At 48.6% G+C, this 14,034-nt stretch overlaps 1 protein-coding gene across 29 annotated transcripts in view; it reads left to right on the top strand.

The window, feature by feature from the left end:
• The window catches only part of DLG1 (discs large MAGUK scaffold protein 1), a 428,647-nt gene that overhangs the window by 47,541 nt on the left and 367,072 nt on the right, over positions 1 to 14,034 (top strand). The window lies entirely within an intron of this gene.

The following is a 14,034-nucleotide window of genomic DNA, read 5'->3' as shown; positions in this document are numbered from 1 at the left end:
GACCCTGCAGGACCTTTCCTTAGAGGGTGCAGGGCTGTTCTAGGACCAGACAGACCTGAGGCTTCACAGCCTCAAAGAATTGAGGGCAGCGATGAAATCTCTGGGGATGCACACACCTGCTACCCAGAGAAAGCCCTTCAAGCCTCAACCCCAGCAACAGCAGAGGCAATATCAGCCCTGCCCGAGGCAGGACACATACTTCCGTACGGGCAGGATCAATAGGCGTAGACCACCTAACCTGCCTTCAGGTCAAGGGCAGGGCCTGACCAACCCACCGTTGGGATCCAAGCAAGGGTTTTGAAGGGACACCCGAGATGGCGTACCTGCCTCTATCCCAGATCCTTCCCCCTCACTTTCTGAACCGTCTATCCCACTTCTACCATGCGTGGTCCCATATAACATCGGACTGCTGGGTTCTTTGCACGGTAGAAGTGGGATATTTTCTCCAATTCTGCTCCTCCCCTCCCTCCCACCCCCCTTCCTCGTCCCTCTTCAGTGACCCCTTCTCATGAGCAATTCCTTATCCAGGAGGTGCAATCGCTTCTCGCCGTAGGGGCAAGGGATTCTACTCCTGTTGATTCCTAATCCCCAAGACAAAGGGGGGGTCTCAGACCCATCTTAGACCTGCGAGGACTCAACCAGTTCATGGTAAAGTTGAAGTTCCACATGGTCTCCCTGAGCCTAATTATCCCTTCCCTGGATCTGGGTGATTGGTACACTGCCCTTAACATGGAAGACGCTTACTTTCATAGAGTCATTTGGCCGGCCCACAAGTGTTTCCTGAGGTTTGTTGTCAACCGCATACGCTGTCAGTTCATGGTTCTCCCATTCGGTTTATCAGTGGCCCCTCGGGTGTTCACCAAGTGCATGTCCGTGGTCGCAGCTTTTCTCTGCAAGAGGCAGGTAGAGGTATATCCCTACTTTGACAACTGGCTGCTGCGGGGGCGCTCCAGAGAGCAGGTGGAGTCCCAGGTCCGGTTAGTCAGAGATACCTTCCAGAGACTAGGATTCCTCCTCAATCTGAACAAGTCAACGTTGTCATCCACCCAACAAATAGAATTCATTGAGGCGGTGCTGGACTCGGTTCAGGCAAGAGCAATACTACCAGAGTTCATATTTCAAACACTGAAAGGCATCATTCAGACTCTCAGACGATACCCCACCACAACCATGAGGACAGGCCTCAGTCTCCTTGGACACATGGCTTCATGCACCTATGTGTTCAGGCATGCCAGGCTGAGGCTCAGGCCACTCCAGGCGTGGCTCGCCTCAGCTTATCACCCAGGTCGAGACAGTTTGGACTCGGTAGTAACAGTGCCAGAGCAAGTCTTAGATACCCTATGCTGCTGGCTGGACCCTCACATGGTCTGCGAAGGAATCCCATTCAGCACCTCTCAGCTGTCCTTGACATTAGTAACGGATGTGTCAGACTTGGGTTGGGGGTCCCACCTAGGAAATCTACAGACTTAGGGCAGATGGCCTCAGTCTGAGATATCGCTCCACATCAGTATAAAGGAGCTCAGAGTGGTGAGACTAGCCTGCCAGACCCTCTGGACTAGAATACAGGGTCAGTGCGTGGCGGTGCTGACTGACGACACCACCGCCATGTTTTACATAAACGAGCAGGCCAGAGCCCGCTCCTCCCCTCTGTCGGGAGGCTCTCCAGCTGTGGGATTTTTGTATAGTCCACTCCATTCACCTGGAGGCGTCCCATCTCCCTGGAGTATGGAACGAGCTTGTGGATCACCTCAGCAGGTCATTCCACAACCACGAGTGGTCCATCTGTCCGGATGTCATACATTCTATCTTCCAAAGGTGGGGGTTTCCTTGGGTAGACCTATTTTTCACCAGGAGGAACAGGAAGTGTCCATTGTTTTGCTCTTTCCAAAAACACAGTCCGGACTCTATCTTGGACGTGTTCATGCTACCCTGGGGAGACCGTCTAATGTATGCCTTCCTGCCGATACCACTCGTCCACAAGGTACTGCTCAAGATCCGCAGAGACAAGGCAGAGGCAATTATGCTGGCCCCTGTGTAGCCATGCCAACATTGGTACAGCACGGTTCTGGAGCTGTCAGTGGACACCCCGCTCGCACTGCTGCTCCTCCCCGATCTGATCACACAGGACCACGGTCACATCCTTCACCCGGACCTCCAGTCCCTCCATCTCATGGCTTGGAAGCTTCATGGTTAAACCCAACAGAGCTCCAATGCATGGAATCGGTGAGGGAGGTGCTGCTTGGTAGCAGGAAACCTTCCACCAGGGCCACTTTGCTAGCTAAGTGGAAAAGGTTCTCATGCTGGTGTGAGCAGAGTTGCGTACCTCCACTTCAGGCATCTATACATTCATCTTGGAGTATCTACTGCATCTGAAGCAGCAAGGTTTGGCTGGATCATCCCTCAGAATATACCTCGTGGCCGTCTTCGCGTTCCACCTGGGAGAGTTGGGGCGCTTGGTATTCACCAACCCTATGGTGGGCCGTTTCCTGAAAGGCTATATCCACAGTCCAATCTGCCAGTATCTGCTTGGGAGCTCAGTCTGGTCCTTGCTAGGCTAATGGGGCCTCATTCAAACCACTGGCTACATGCTCCCTTCTGTATCTCTCATGGAAGGTGGCATTCCTGTTTGCCATCACATCAGCCAAGAGGGTGTCAAAGTTATAAGCATTAACCTCTGACCCCCCCTACACAGTCTTACATAAGGACAAAGTGCAGCTCAGGCCTCACCTTTCCTTCCTGCCCAAGGTGGTATCCTGGCCAAGACATTTTTCTACCAGTCTTCTATCCTAAGCCACATGCTAATGCACTGAAGCAGAGGCTTCGCTCACTAGATGTGCGGAGAGTGCTAGCATTCTACATTGAGTGCACAAAGCCTTTCAGGAATTTGAGCCAACTGTTTGTAGCAGTGGCAGATGGAATGAAGGGGCTTCTGGTCTCCTCACATTGCATTTCTTCCTGGATCATGGACTGCATCCGTACTTGCTACAACCTCGCCAGGGTCCCAGACCTGGCTATTATGGCCCACTTGACACGAGCTCAAGTCTCCTCCGCTGCTTTCCTGGTCCAGGTGCCCATCCAGGAGATTTGCAGAGTGGCAACCTGGTCCTCGGTGCACACATTTACCGCCCACTATGCCATCACCCAGCGCTAGAGAGGGCGCAGCTTTCGGCAGGGTGGTTCTCCAATCAGTGATTCCTTAACTTCGAGCCCACTCCTTCAAGAGAGCTTGGGAGTCACCTGATTGGAATTGATGTGAACAAGCACTCAAAGAAGAACAGATGGTTACTCACCTTCTTGTAACTGTTGTTCTTCGAGGTGTGGTGTTCACGTCCATTCCAATACCCACCCTCCTTCCCCTCTGTCGGAGTAGCCGGCAAGAAGGAACTGAAGGGGGGTCGGGTCGTCAAGGTCATATATTGAGTGCACTGAGGACGCCACTCCAGGCGGCTCCCTGGCCGACCTGACGGGAGTTGCTGAGGAAAAAAGTTTCCAACAACTGGGCATGCAGTGCGCACACACCTCTTTGGAATGGACGTGAACAACACATCTCGAAGAACAACAGTTACAAGAAGGTGAGTAATCGTCCTTCCCAAAGAAGGACTTCAAGTTCATTGAGGAAAACTGCTACCTAAGCAGTCTATATTCATAGGTGATACCGCATCCTTCCTACTCCTAGATAATTAACCTGTTTGTATTCAAGGACTGTATTAGCTCTTAGGCATAAAATTGCTCTGGGATATCATGTTGGATGACCAGCTAACATTCCGTGGTCCTTTTCAGTATTACTAATTTTCAGGATACAGCCCCACCCTCCCCATCTTGTATGACCTGCATTCTTTGTTCCTAGATGTATGACGTTGCATTTGTGTGTGTTAAAATGTGTGTTTGAATGCATCCAGTTAACCCCAGTGATCCAAGTTCGTCTATAACTGGCATGTCCTTATCGTTATTGACCACTCCACCAATCTTTGTCATATGCAGATTTTTACCAGTAATGCTTTGTATTTTTCAGATCATTGATACATATAATAGTGTTGGGACAAGAACAGATCCCTGCCTGACCAATTAGAAAACATTCCTATTTAGTGATTCCCTATTACTTATTTTTTTGAGATCTGTCAGCTAGCTTTTAATCCATTTCATATGCTACATTGATTGTGGTGTTTTCAGTTCAGATTTCGTGATCTGTGCAGTCCGTGGCTTTTCTCTTTTGTTTGCCAATTAGTGCTAAGCATGGTAGTGAGTTTATGTAGATGCTGCAGTTGAGCCCCACCAAACTCACCTTATAAGAACCTCTAACTATGCAGCAGATGGGAAATAACTTTGAATCCAGCGCATCTTTGTAGAGATTAAAACACATGATCCTGAGATGGAGGACTTGTGGCACCTTAGAGACTAACCAATTTATTTGAGCATAAGCTTTCGTGAGCTACACGAAAGCTTATGCTCAAATAAATTGGTTAGTCTCTAAGGTGCCACAAGTACTCCTTTTCTTTTTGCGAATACAGACTAACACGGCTGTTACTCTGGATCCTGAGATGGCCATTACCCTAGTATGTCCTAATTTTGCACTTTCAGAAATGAGTTTTGGTTTCTTGAAAAGTTAAATAAATTAAGCTATGGCTTTTTGGAGCTTCCACATGCAAAATTTCCCATATGCAGCTGTCTTATAGTCTACATTCACGTGTCCCCTGCTTTCCCCAATCTTAACAAAAGAGCGCCCACTCACCAAAATTCAAAAATTAGAACTACTGCAATAAAATATACTAACACAACATCCCAATTCAATGTTATGTAATATTTTGGATAAAAAGTAATTTATACAGTTGTAGTTATTCCAGGGTCATTTATTTGAAGAGTTTACTCAACTTGGGGGAATTAAATCTTTTTGAATCGAATCCTGAAGCTCCAACTCCAGTGCTCTCCGAGGTACCACGGCTGGCCACTGTGGCATGTTGCAGCCCACGTTGACGCCATTGGCACCGGTGTATGCTGTCTTGGCACCGTGTGACATGGCACTGTTCTTCTTGGCACCAGCCCGGAAACCCCAGTTGTCACCGGACCTCTTGGGTGTGGAGGGAAGGGAGCAGCCTTCCCTTATGGGGGTCTCTTCCTCCCCAGATGAGGTGTTGGTGGGCACTTCGGTTGCCCCAGCCCTGGAGGACAACAGAGTCCTGCAGCAGTTGCTGCGCGCATTGCCCAGGGCCGGGGCATTCAGGCAAGGAAGGTAGTGGAGGACGCAGAAACCATGGTGGATATTCTTGCTTCCTCTAGACCTGCACGTACCACTCCACCTCTAATAAAGACGTTTGCCGATAAAACAAAGGCTTTGTGGCAGACCCCAGCCTCGTTGCCCCTGACTCGACTTTTTTGGGAGAAAGGGCTATTCCACTGACGATTTACAGCTCTGCATTTCTAATCAGCAGGCCGTTTTCAGCAGGTACTGCTACAATACATGCGGGGCAATGGCAAAGGTCGCAGAGCTGCTGCCTCAGGACTCCTGTGCTGAGTTCTTGGCCTTGGGAAATGAGCTTGCCCTCCTCAACCAAGCTTCACTGCAGACCGCTCTGGATGGGGCTGATGCAGCTACTTGGGTGATGGCTACTGAGGTTGCCATGAGAAGGGTTTCCTGGCTCTAGGTCCTGGCTCCTGCCATACGAGGTCCAGCAGACCATTCAGGATCTCCCCTTTGAGGGTTTGACAAAAAGACAGATAAGAGGCTACATAGCCTAAAAGACTCAGGAGCTACCCACAAATTGCTGGGCCTCCACAGTTCATTTTAGGCAACAATCTCCACCCTGGTTCTAACAACCACAGAATCAGCAGGACAGTTCACAGAGAAGAAACAGGAGCAGCAGGAAGAGGCTGCACCTGTCCTCAGACCAGGGCTTTGGCCCACCCAAACCTTCATCCAGCCAGAAGCAGGCCTTTTGAAGGTGCGAACGAGGATGGTGCACAAGTACTTGGACTGGATTCTACCTGCCTTATCTTCTCGTCCTGACTATCCCCTTTCTACCCTGCGTGGGTCCGTATCACATCGGACCTCTGGGTGCTCTGCATGGTAGAGAGGGGGTACTCTCTCCAGTTCTCTGCCCCCACCCCCGCTTCCCCATCCCTCTTCAGGACCCTTCTCACGAGCAGCAACTCATACAGGAGGTGCACTCACTCCTGTCGCTGGGAGCAGTGGAGGAGGTCCCTCAGGAGCTGAAGGCCAAGGGCTTCTATTCCCGGTATTTCCTAATACTGAAAGCCAAAGGCTCAAAAGCTCAAAAAATTAATGAAGGAACTCAAGTTCTGCATGGTCTCTTTGGCCTCCATCCGTTCCTTGGATCCAGGGAACTGGTATGCCGCCCTTGACTTGAAGGATGCGTATTTTGATATAGTGATTACACCACCCCACAGAAGGTACCTCCGGTTTGTTGTGAGCAACAACCACTACCAGTTTACAGTCCTCCCGTTCAGCCTGTCAGTGGTGTTTTGTGTATTTATCAAGTGCATGGCAGTCGTGGCCGCATTCCTACGCAGATGGCAGGTACAGTGTTCCTGTACCTTGACGCCTGGGTGATCAAGGGCCACTCCAGGCTCAAGTGGAGGCACAGCTTCTTAAGAATGTCTTTCAATGAACTGGGTCTTCTCCTGAACTTGGGGAAATCAACTCTGTCCCCTCTTTAGCGGAAAGAGTTCATAGGGGCGGTACTGGACTCGACTCAGGCCAGGGCATGCTTCCCGGAAGCGAGGTTTAGGGCCCTGGGTGACATCATATGAGGTCTCAGGCAGTTTCCCACCACCACATCAAGGAATTGCCTGAAGCTTCTAGGTCACATGGCTGCTTGTGCCTATGTGGTGCAACACGCCAGGCTCAGACTCTGGCCTCTCCAATCGTGGCTACCCTTGGTGTATCAGCCAGCTTGGGACAGTTTGAACATGCTCGTGACTCTGCCTCGCCTGGTCCTCGACTCCCTCCAGTGGTGGCTCGACCTGCAGGTCGTGTGTGCAGGGATCCCCTTCACCGGTCCTCAGCCATTCCTCTTGCTAGTGACGGATGCATCAGCCTTGGGCTGGGGAGCACAAGTGGGAGACCTCAGGACACAAGGTCTCTGGTCTCAGGCGGAACTTGCTCTCCACATCAATGTCAGAGAGCGGAGAGGGTGCTCCCTGGCATGCCAGGTTTTCCAAAACCACTTGACAGGGAGATGTGTATCAGTTATGACAGAGAACACCACGGTGATGTTCTGTATCAACAAACGGGTATACACGCTTCTGGTCCCTACACCTGGACGTCTCAAATTCCATCTTCCAATGGTGGGGCTTTCCCCAGATGGACCTGTTCGCCATGCGACACAACAGGAAGTGCCAGCAGTTTTGCTCCTTCCTGAATCACAGTCCAGGCTCCATCACGGAGGCAGTCCTCCTCCCATGGGGAGGCCATCTCCTCTATGTGTTCCCGCCCATCTGTCATTCACAAGGTGCTCCTCAAGATCCAGAGGGAAGAGGCTTCAGTGATATTGATAGCTCCAGCCTGGCTCTGCCAACACTGGTACACATACCTTCTGGAAATGTCCGTGGAAGCCCCAGTTACCTTGCCGCACATCCCGGACTTAATAATTCAGGATCATGGCTGTCTCCAGCACCTGAACCTTGAGTCGTTTCCCCTCATGGTGTGGAAGCTCCATGGCTGAACCCCATGGAGCTCTCCTGCTCAAAACCAGTTAGATAAGTCCTCCTTGACAGTAGGAAACCCTGCACCAGAGCTATCTACCTTGCCAAGTGGAAGAGATTTTCAATCTGGTGGGTGCAGTATCATTCGTTCCCGATGCCTCTATATCATTTATACTGGACTACCTTCTCCATCTCAAGCAGCAGGGACTGTCCGTGTCAACAGTAAGGGTTCACTTGGCAGCCATCTCTGCCTTCCGTCCAGGCGCAGAGGGCCGGTCGGTCTTTGCCAACCCTATGGTGAGCCATTTCCTGAAAGGTCTCAACAGGCTATATCTGCACGTCCGACAACCAGTCCTGATCTGGGACCTCAGTCTGGTGCTTTCCAAATTGATGGGTCCATCCTTCGAACCACTGGCGACTTGTTCCTTGCTCTACCTGTCTAACAAGGTGGTGTTTCTGGCAGCGATAACCTTAGCCAGCAGAGTGTCTGAGCTCAAGGCCCTAAAATCAGAGCCTCCTTACACCATGGTTTATAAGGATAAGGTTCAGCTCAGGCCACATCCAACTTTCCTCCCGAAGGTTGTCTCCCAATTTCACATCAACCAGGACATCTCCCTCTCAGTGTTTTATCCTAAGCTGCACCTGAGCGGCAGGGAACAGAGGCTGCACTCACTGGATGTCTGCAGAGCGCTAGCCTTTTACATTGAAAGAATGAAACAGTTTAGGAAGTCCATTCAACTGTTTGTGGCCGTGGCCGACAGGATGAAGCATCTTCCAGTCTCGTCCCAACTAATTTCATCATGGATCATGTCCTGCATCTGTGAATGCTTTAGCCTGGCAGAGGTGCCTGCCCCTCCACTCACAGTGCACTCCACTAGGGTGCAGGCATCTTCAGCAGTGTTCCTGGTGCAAGTTCCGACTCAGGAAATATGTAGAGCGGTGACGTGGTCCTCCATATATACTTTCATCACACATTATTCGATTACCCAGGGGGCCAGAGATAATGCATCCTTTGGGAGAGCAGTGGTCTAGTCAGTGAACACCTGAACTCCAACCCTGCCTCCGAAACTTAGGCTTGGGAGTCACCTGATTGGATATGACATGAACAAGCACTCGAAGAAGAAAAATGGTTACTCACCTTCTGGTAACTGTTGTTCTTCGAGATGTGTTGTTCACGTCCATTCCAATACCCACTCACCTACCCCTCTGTTGGAGTAGCCGGAAAGAAGGACCTGAGGGGGTGGTGTGTTGGCAGGCCTCTATATTGAGCGCCATGAAGGTGGGTGTCCAGTCCGATCCGATGGATGTTGTTAGGGGAAAACAATCTTCTGGTTGCGGTGCACCCGTGTGCGCACACAGTTGACTGGAATGGACATGAAGAACACATGTCAAAGAACAACAGTTACCAGAAGGTGAGTAACTCTTCTTTCCTCCAGGCACTATAATCACTCAGCCTGAAAATCAGCATGTGGAGACTCACATCCAGCAAAATTGCATGAATGCTCTTTAAGCCACTCGTGAATCATACAGAGAGGGGCACCAGCCAATCACCTCAGTCCCCAGCCTTGGACCCCAGAAAAAGCTTATTAATTAGTTCGCCATTTCATCAAAGGAAAGTGGATGTGCACCAGCTTTTGTAATCTGAGCTGAGATTCCCCCAGCACTTCAACCAAAAACACCCTGTTTTAGGGAAAATATAGAGCAGATAGATTTTAAGTGATTATGAATAGCAGGAATAGAGATCAAAGTTGATTATGTAAGAAAAATAAATTTGCAGTCTAAATTCTACAGACCAATCAAGCAGTTTCTCACCCCACTAGATGTTTAAAGGCAGCTCACTGTTCTAAATACGCAGGTTGGACTCCCTTCCCAGGCTGGGACCAATCTCCCCAGTTCAAAGTCTTTGTCTTCCACGTGTTGAGATGGGGTGATAATGTCACTATCCCTCTTTTATACTTTCTTCCAGCTGCTAGAAAGATCCTTGCTATGGCGTGGGGCTTAGGCCGCCCCCATTGTGTACATGCTCTCTCTGAGGATTTTCTGGGAGAGTGGATTCTTCTTGATAGGCTATCAATGCCTGTGTGGCCTGCGATTGTTGTTCCTTTGTTGCTGCTGAAAGGCTAGCTGTGGGCATTCCCTCCTCACCACATATTTCAGTACCAAACATATGTCAGTACTTCATAGGTTTACATACAATGCTATTCTGTTTGATTGTACATACTGTCAATGTATAAATATATATCATCATATCACAGTGGGGGTCCTGGGTGCTACTTTGAGGTTGTGTCACACATATACACTAGTCTGTAGCATGCTATGCTTAGAATATACACACACAAAAAACTCTTAGAAAAAGATTGTAAAGTCAAAAACTTAATAAATGCCAGTATTATGGTTACCCTTCTGTTCTTAATTTCCCCCTTGTGTTTATGAATTATGATAACTTATTATTACATAATCAGATAGTATATTTTCCATATATATATGTAGGTGTGAACCCAGGACCTGCCAATACAGAGCACAGCCTTCTTTGTCTTGAGCAAAAGTAGTACCTTGTAGCAGTTGCAGGCTGTTATCCTGCATGTAGATTAGCCCCCAAAGGAGGACATCATACACTTTACCAGTGGATTATAAACTGTTCGTAACATAGTAGTGGAATGCTGCCTATTAAGATTATTGAGTTGTATTCCTGACTCTGGAAACACTGTGATCTAGTGCTTCAAGTATTGGTTGTAGACAGGATATACAAATGGATACATTTGACACATTCATGCTGAAAGTCTGGCTGAGAGGATGACTTGCTGCTGTCGTATTAGAGAGCTGGGTCCTATTCCCATCTGTGCTTGAAGTCATCTTGTGCATCCTTTGTTACATTATTTCTAAAATGTTGAGGAATGATAGCTGTCTTTGGTTTCATGAGGTAGGGATGTATGTAGCTGGTCAGTAAAATAAGGGTTGTGAAGTGCTTTGAAATATGAACAGCAATCAATACAAAAAAGTTGGACCAGAATCCATGGGCTCCTGTTTTTCAGCCCCGTACACCTCCCTTAAATCAAATGGTACTTCTTGGGAGAGGAAAGAGTGTCTGCCAGTCATTTTTAAGTGCTTGATATTTTAGCTAAGATGCACACAGATCTGTCAGTGATGGAAAATCCTGTGTTGTCTGAATGTTTGACACTTGGCAGCTCAGCATACCACACAAGCAAGAAATGTGAGAATTTTTTTTACCGTAGAGATCCTTTTTTAACACAAAATGAATCTTATTTTGTCTTTCACTCCAGAGAAAATTTAAGGCATTCCATCAAATTTCTGTCTTCTAAAAATACCATTTGTCTTGAAAATGTTTTGATAAATTAATTGCTGTGCAGTATTGCACCCTCTCTTAATTTCCTGATGTTTAATAATTTTCTCACATTGCCCTAGAAGAGGGACTTCTTGTTCATATAAAAACTAGTGAGGAGGGCTTTAAACTAGGTTCACCGGGGGAAGGAGACCAAAGCCCTGAGGTAAGAGGGGAAGTGAGATACTGGGAGGAAGCACGAGCAGGAGCGTGTGAGAGGGGAGGGCTCCTGCCTCATACTGAGAAAGAGGGGCGATCAGCGGGTTATCTCAAGTGCCTATACACAAATGCACGAAGCCTGGGAAACAAGCAGGGAGAACTGGAAGTCCTGGCAAAGTCATGGAATTATGATGTGATTGGAATAACAGAGACTTGGTGGGATAACTCACATGACTGGAGTACTGTCATGGATGGATGTAAGCTGTTCAGGAAGGACAGGCAGGGCAGAAAAGGTGGGGGAGTTGCACTGTATGTAAGGGAGCAGTATGACTGCTCAGAACTCAAGTATGAAACTGCAGAAAAGCCTGAGTGTCTCTGGATTAAGTTTAGAAGTGTGAGCAACAAGGGTGATGTCGTGGTGGGAGTCTACTATAGACCACCGGACCAGGGGGATGAGGTGGACGAGGCTTTCTTCCGGCAACTCGCAGAAGTTACTAGATCGCAGGCCCTGGTTCTCATGGGAGACTTCAATCACCCTGATATCTGCTGGGAGAGCAATACAGCGGTGCACAGACAATCCAGGACATTTTTGGAAAGGGTAGGAGACAATTTCCTGGTGCAAGTGCTGGAGAAACCAACTAGGGGCAGAGCTCTTCTTGACCTGCTGCTCACAAACCGGGAAGAATTAGTAGAGGAAGCAAAAGTGGATGGGAACCTGGGAGGCAGTGACCATGAGATGGTCGAGTTCAGGATCCTGACACAAGGAGGAAAGGAAAGCAGCAGAATACGGACCCTGGATTTCAGAAAAGCAGACTTTGACTCCCGCAGGGAACTGATGGGCAAGATCCCCTGGGAGAATAACATGAGGGGGAAAGGAGTCCAGGAGAGCTGGCTGTATTTTAAAGAATCCTTATTGAGGTTACGGGGACAAACCATCCCGATGTATAGAAAGAATAGTAAATATGGCAGGCGACCAGCTTGGCTTAACAGTGAATTCCTTGCTGATCTTAAATACAAAAAAGAAGCTTACAAGAAGTGGAAGATTGGTCAAATGACCAGGGATGAGTATAAAAATATTGCTCGGGCATGCAGGAGTGAAATCAGGAAGGCCAAATCACACCTGGAGTTACTCTTAACATCTCTTGCTAGCTGCAACAAGAAGGGTTTCTTCAGGTATGTTAGCAACAAGAAGAAAGTCAAGGAAAGTGTGGGCCCCTTACTGAATGAGGGAGGCAACCTAGTGATAGAGGATGTGGAAAAAGCTAATGTACTCAATGCTTTTTTTGCCTCTGTCTTCACGAACAGGGTCAGCTCCCAGACTACTGCACTGGGCAGCATAGTATGGGGAGGAGATGACCAGCCCTCTGTGGAGGAAGAAGTGGTTCGGGACTATTTAGAAAAGCTGGACGTGCACAAGTCCATGGGGCCGGATGCGTTGCATCCGAGAGTGCTAAAGGAGTTGGCGGATGTGATTGCAGAGCCATTGGCCATTATCTTTGAAAACTCATGGTGATCCGGGGAAGTCCCAGACAACTGGAAAAAGGCTAATGTAGTGCCCATCTTTAAAAAAGGGAAGAAGGAGGATCCTGGGAACTACAGGCCAGTCAGCCTCACCTCAGTCCCTGGAAAAATCATGGAGCAGGTCCTCAAGGAATCAATTCTGAAGCACTTAGATGAGAGGAAAGTGATCGGGAACAGTCAGCATGGATTCACCAAGGGCAAGTCATGCCTGACTAATCTAATTGCCTTCTGTGACGAGATAACTGGCCCTGTGGATGAGGGAAAAGCGGTGGACGTGTTGTTCCTTGACTTTAGCAAAGCTTTTGACACGGTCTCCCACAGTATTCTTCCCAGCAAGTTAAAGAAGTATGGGCTGGATGAATGGACTATAAGGTGGATAGAAAGCTGGCTAGATTGTCGGGCTCAACGGGTAGTGATCAATGGCTCCATGTCTAGTTGGCAGCCGGTATCAAGTGGAGTGCCCCAAGGGTCAGTCCTGTGTCCGGTTTTGTTCAATATCTTCATAAATGATCTGGAGGATGGTGTGGATTGCACCCTCAGCACGTTTGCAAATGACACTAAACTGGGAGGAGAGGTAGATATGCTGGAGGGTAGGGATAGGATACAGAGGGACCTAGACAAATTGGAGGATTGGGCCAAAAGAAATCTGATGAGGTTCAGCAAGGACAAGTGCAGAGTCCTGCAGTTAGGACGGAAGAATCCAATGCACTGCTACAGGCTAGGGGCCGAATGGCTCAGCAGCAGTTCTGCAGAAAAGGACCTAGGGGTTACAGTGGACAAGAAGCTGGATATGAGTCAACAGTGTGCCCTTGTTGCCAAGAAGGCCAATGGCATTTTGGGCTGTATAAGTAGGGGCATTGCCAGCAGATCGAGGGATGTGATCGTTCCCCTCTATTCGACACTGGTGAGGCCTCACCTGGAGTACTGTGTCCAGGTTTGGGCCCCATACTACAAGAAGGATGTGGAAAAATTGGAAAGAGTCCAGCGGAGGGCAACAAAAATGATTAGGGGACTGGAACACATGAGTTATGAGGAGAGACTGAGGGAACTGGGGATTAGTCTATGGAAGAGAAGAATGAGGGGGGATTTGATAGCTGCTTTCAACTACCTGAAAGGGGGTTCCAAAGAGGATGGCTCTAGACTGTTCTCAGTGGTAGCAGATGACAGAACAAGGAATAATGGTCTCAAGTTGCAGTGGGGGAGATTTAGATTGGATATTAGGAAAACCTTTTTCACTAGGAGGGTGGTGAAACACTGGAATGCATTACCTAGGGAGGTGGTGGAATCTCCTTCCTTAGAAGTTTTTAAGGTCAAGTTTGACAAAGCCCTGGCTGGGATGATTTAATTGGGGATTG

The sequence above is a fragment of the Chelonia mydas genome, chromosome 9, assembly GCF_015237465.2.
Source record: "Chelonia mydas isolate rCheMyd1 chromosome 9, rCheMyd1.pri.v2, whole genome shotgun sequence".
Taxonomy (NCBI): domain Eukaryota; kingdom Metazoa; phylum Chordata; order Testudines; family Cheloniidae; genus Chelonia; species Chelonia mydas.
This window is presented reverse-complemented; position numbering and strand designations above follow the sequence as displayed.